Here is a 5836-nt window from a genome sequence, read left to right as displayed (position 1 = left end):
CGTGAGTCTCTGTATCGGAAATTCTAAAGATATGCTCGTTTTAAAACTATTTTGCGATATTGCTGTTGCACTGGATCTTATGGTTTAAGTGCGAGGAACATGATATTTAATAAAGAAAGGTAACACACAAAATGTTAAAAAACGCCCCTTTGGACGTAATTTAAAATCTGAAACATTTCAGATTTTGTTTTTTAATTTTTTTTTTTTTTTTTTTTTTTTTTTTTGAGTTCAAATAAACAAGAGCGGAAGATCCAATATTAAAATCTTAATGAAAAATTCGGTAATGAGTTGTGGAACTTCAGACCAGGCTTTTTAAAATCGCAGATCTCTAACTTGCCTTTATATGTCGTTCTTATTCAGAACGGTGTTTCAATGGACTTTGCCGGACCGTTGTTCGCGATATCAGAATGCAGAGTCACGTATCTCGATGGCTGTATTGCCCCAGTTCAATACGGACAATCACTCGGATCCCTAGAGCTATGTAAACACGTTCCCTTATACATACACATACCTCCTTCAATAACGGTAGTTTTTTAAATTTGCAGGCACGGGGTATATTTTACTTTGGAAAGGAAAGGGTTACGCATTTCTATTCTTCTGTCTTTTATTGCTCTGTCTTTATTTGCGTGTATGAGCTTGAAGTCTATATAACTCTTTTTTGCTTTTGAAAAGAATACAATGCAAGATTAGGCAATGCGGAATATTAATGCATAGCAACGCATTCCTGGTACGTAACACTGTACTATAAAAGTGTTGCACCAATACTAAGAAAAACATACATGTGTATTTTATTTGCCTATCTTATTGACTATTGATTCACTGCAGGCTTCAGAAAAAATACTTTAAGCAATTATTTCAAATAAATTGAATCTAAATTCCATGTTTTCAATGCTTGAGTTAAACGTAAATGAATTATGAGCAGCCCTTCTAATTATTTTAAAATTTTGTACGCATATACGAGGGAAGATAAAAAATTTTGAATAAGTAATTTATCACAAAGTTTCATGGAAATCGTAAACATTTCAACATAAACAATAAGTTTGGATTTTGTTCCAAAAGTCCAAGATAAAGATTCTGAGTTGTTTGAATTGCTTCGCCCATGCGTCCAGCCAGTACAAGTTTCTGAACCTGTTGTCTATTTTTGATTGATTTAATATCGTCTGTGAAGGCTTGTCCTGCACTTTGAGCAAATACTTCAGCTGCTGCACAATAACCATGATGAACAAAGTATGTTTGAACGATCCTATGACGAGTAGTTTGCCATTCACTTTGTTTATCAACCACGGGAAATCGTTCAATAGTTAAGACCTGTGCGCCTTTTTAATTCCTTCATCATATCCTCGATATCAAAAACAAAAGGTGATTGATCAAAGTTTTCATCAACAACTTCACCGGGTGTCTGAAGACCAACAGTAGAATACAGGTTTGGTGCGAGATCTGTAAATGCTATTCCTAAATGATGACCATTTCTGGTATAAAAACAGGTATTGTCTATGAAATTCACACCACAACCAATTACATGTCCCGTAGTGAACTTTGGACAATATGGTTGTTCAGTGCCACTGGAGCAAAAACTATGACCATCGTCGCCGGTGGTAGCCATATGATTGTTTGTTCCAGCCTGGTAACCTATTCATATTCACACCTTGGGCAGAAAGACCAACCCCCATATATCCATCACTGCCTTTGCTCACTATTTTTACTTCAGAATAATATAATCCACAAGCAGCAGGTATTGAGTGGGTAGCACGAACACTGGCGGCATATTTGTGATTTTTACCAGACTCTTTGTAATGCACTCTAAGGTTATTTTGAGAAAGACCAATATATGTAAATTTATCCTTAGGACTCCATGATCGTGGAAGAGGTGTTTCGCTTTCATTAACCATTGGATATAGTAATTTAAGGCGACCCACTTGCTAATTTAGAGAAGTAATTTGAGACTCATTTCATCCTATGTGTTCACTCATAGTCGCCATTTGCCCTCACTTCAGGGTTCAGGATGATCTGAAGCATCGCAACTTCCAATGGCCATTCATTATTGCTACTCTTTCAAGTCCTATTATTGGCGCTGACTTTTTATAAAGATTTTCTTTATTTGTCTATCTTAAGAATCGCCGTTTGATAGAGTCCACAACCAACTTAACTTATCCGGGAGTAATTCGCAATAATCAAGATTTGAGCATTAAACTGCTTTCAGGTGACTCCCCATGGCATCAACTTCTCAGAGATTATCCCCGTTTTATCACAGTAGATTACACTTGTGAAAACCAAGGCCTCTACTGCGTCCAAGTTCTTGACTAGACAATTCTTCGATGCCGTACGGAGGGCTGTTTCGGTGAGACACATCGCTACATTCGTGGTGAGTACGTCAGGAATAAGTGCAATGACCAGAATGGTGATGTATATTAAAATATCCGACCAAAGGCAATTGCGGTAAAAACCAAGCACCAGAAATTTTAATCCGGTGCTGATAGCAAAGCAACCTATTTTCAGAACGAGGCTTTGTACCACCGAGTGAAGTGTTGTAGTAGAGCTCTGCAAAACCTTCATCCTCCTGATCAACCGAGCCCTCACAGTTCTGTTGCCTGTTGCAACCGCAATCCCAGCGCCATAACCATTTATACATCGAGTTCCACAGAAAGCTTTATTCTCCGACATAAATGCGTCTTCGCTGGTGCAGTTTGGTGACTTGGTTTGTGGTTCACTGTTCCCAGTCAAACTTGAACTGTCAATTTCCAAATTTAAGGCGTGGATTATACGGAGATCAGCTGCTCAATTTCAGCAGACGATACATATATCCGTTAAAATTATTACAGAAATATGTTGACTCACAGAGCATCTTCATCACTTGCACCTCATCACACTGGATAACTTGATGTTGCTCAGAATTTTGACATACAAACTCCATATTCGTGCAACATTGCAGGTTGCTATTCGTAATAAATACAGGTAATAAATCCAATGGCAGTACAATTTTAGACAGATAATTAATTACTCGCTGCTTTCAATAATAATAATAACAAAAATAATTTAATTTGTATAATAAGCCGTTTTGAACAATAATAAATAAAGCGTAGCTGAACAAGCATTTATGATAACATAAACAGATTGTTAATAATATCAATTTGTTTGGTATCTATATTAACAATAGAATAAACATTATTTTGTTTTTCTTTGTTATGAATTACCACACTGGCAGCGTTGAGTTGTAGCAGGCAGGTTGCCATACCCTTTAAGCTGCATGATAAATTATTTTTTCTTTGTAGTGCGTTAATTGTCATATTTATTTTAAATAAAAGTTTACTGTATAAAAATATTTTTAATTGACTTTAATTATGGTTTTGGTTAATGCTATAAATTTTCAGATTTCTATTTTCAATACTGTAACATGCGCATTTAAACTTTTAATAGCCTACTGATATTAAGCATAGCATTGCACATATTAGTAAGATTTATGCAGCTAATAACTCTTATTTTAAGAAAATGCGTTTTTGCACACATTTCAATAACTCTGTTAAGTATTAATTTTTGTAGCTTGATTTCAAAAATAGGTCTTGTTATTTTGTATGAAATGTTAAATGTTTTAATAATAATATAGATTTATAATATGTTAATGTATTTCAAGTTTATTTGTTTAATTAGCTATCGCAAAGCATAAAATGGCTCTCAATGTATTTAATAACTTGATGTAAAAATGTGAATTATTTAATTATGAATTTGTGTGTTTTCAGCAAATTTCAATTTACATAGATGCCACAGTTGTGCATAAGAGGAATATTAAAAATGAGCAATTCTCACTCTGAAGAAGGAGGATCTTTGCTCTGTTTCTTAAACTGTGATGTTCTCTCTAAAAATAACAACTCAAAATAAGCAAATTATGTCGTTGATGTTGCTAATGCTCACTTGTTTATAGTCACCTATAGTCAGCTAATACCACGAAATTCCTCATGACAAGATTACGTCTGTCGTTGGCAACAGCCTTGAGCACCTAACAAGTGAAAGTGCTATTTAACTCAGTTTTGCCACCAATTTTGATCGACAGCATCCCGGCATCATGGGTCTGAGGGTGTTTCATCCCTCTTCCCTACCCTCAATTTCTCAAGAGGACATTCGGCTCACCGCTCATTTAGAATATCCCCTGCCGCACAGACATTATACATTTTCAAACATCCATGCGTTCTCCAGGATTCGAACCCTGGCCCTTCGATACAGCAGTCAGCGACGCCAACCGGTTTACGCTGACCGGCGTGGCTGAGTGCCGTACCGAAGGGTCCCCCCCGGGGGTCGACGTAGAGAACTCTGCGAAGCTACTGGCTAGGATCTGTACCTAGGCAGTCTGGGCCACGGGGGTATAAAATTTATGAACTTGGCGGTTCCCGATGGTCCATGGGGTTCCCGATGGTCCATGTCCCGATGGGTCCCGATGGTCCATACTTGCTCTTCATGGGCCGGGAGGTGTAAGTCCCTTCCACCAGGGTATTGGTAGCCAAATAGCAAACTGGGCCATTGAGCGTCTGGTCCCTGCTGTCCTTGGTATTCCATGTAAAAGCCTTAGGAGAGGGGCATCCCGTGTAGTGCTGGCAGGTAGCCCAATATAACGGCCGGTCATCGACCCTAAGTTGTCATCGCCCACCCCACCGTGGTCTCGGCCCGGCCGAGACGGTGGTCTTGACTTGGTCGTGTTTAGCGGTGGGCTCGATGTTCGTTGAGAGTTCATTAAAAGTGTTGGTGTCTCGGGGGTGTGGGACCCTGAGCCCAACAAGCGAGTTCTAACCACCCATAAGGTGGCTTCTGGCTGATTTTCAGTCCCTGTAGTGCTATTAAGTTTGTTTGCTATTGAGCAGGTACAAATTTAGTTAGTTAGTTAGTACCGAAGGGTCGAATCTCGGAGAAGGCATGCATATTAATGATTAACTACGCATGTTCTTTCCTACACAGATGAAACATCCGTAATTTGTTATGGGCTATATTTCTGGTGGTTGAATTGACTGGCATCAGTTTTTATGGGTTATTTTCGTACATCACCTAAATACGCATCTTATATTTCTTGAGCAATGCAGAAATTTAAAGGACAACTGGAAGCACTTTTGTTGTTGTTGTCTTGTCCATATTACATGGGACAATAGTTGCCAGAGCACTCCGAGGAAGGAGAGTTGAAGGAGAGCACTCCGAGGGGAGAATCCGAGGATCTCCCACCCCTCTCCACTCCCACCAATCCACACGAGAGTACTTGCGGCTTGCCGTATATTTAAATAGCCGCCATGCCGCACCGACATTATACATATACAAACATCCAGTATTCTCCAGGATTCGAACCCTGGCCCTTCGGTACCGTTGTAGGCTCTTCTAACCACTATACCGTTTGGGCGACAAGAAGCACTTTTATCGACTGATAATAAAGTCAATGGAAAAGTACAAGAATAGGGTAGTGGCATTTCTGGATAACTGCATACTGTTAAACTACATGATAGTTGCAGAAAGTAGACTAGCATCAAACATTTTTTTTCTTTTCCTTATTAATTATATGACGGTTGCTTGCTTTGTCATATGGAATTATTGAACTTGTTCTTAAAGCACGTTAAAAAATGATTAAAATGAGAGAAGTCAAGAAACAAGGTTAAAGCTTATTATCAATCAAATCTTTATCATCAATCAAAAAGGGCTTATAAGGATTCACCATCAAATCCTTTCTTATGTAACAGACTTTTCTCCAAAGTCTTGAGTAATAAAAATCAAGTTCTATAATAAGAGTTGAAATACTGTTCGAATTAAAGACATCTGAATTACAGTTTTTCCAAATCCCCTTTTTCCTTTTCGTCTTTTTCTACCCTTG

General features: G+C 38.2%; 1 pseudogene; it reads right to left on the bottom strand.

The window, feature by feature from the left end:
- Window positions 1-1002: 1002 nt before the first annotated feature.
- On the bottom strand, window positions 1003-1955 carry LOC118193768 (ran-binding protein 9-like; annotated as a pseudogene).
- Window positions 1956-5836: the final 3881 nt, after the last annotated feature.

The sequence above is a fragment of the Stegodyphus dumicola genome, chromosome 4 (genome assembly GCF_044657685.1).
Source record: "Stegodyphus dumicola isolate Sdum_Otavi_A_Nest chromosome 4, ASM4465768v1".
NCBI lineage: Eukaryota > Metazoa > Arthropoda > Arachnida > Araneae > Eresidae > Stegodyphus > Stegodyphus dumicola.
This window is presented reverse-complemented; position numbering and strand designations above follow the sequence as displayed.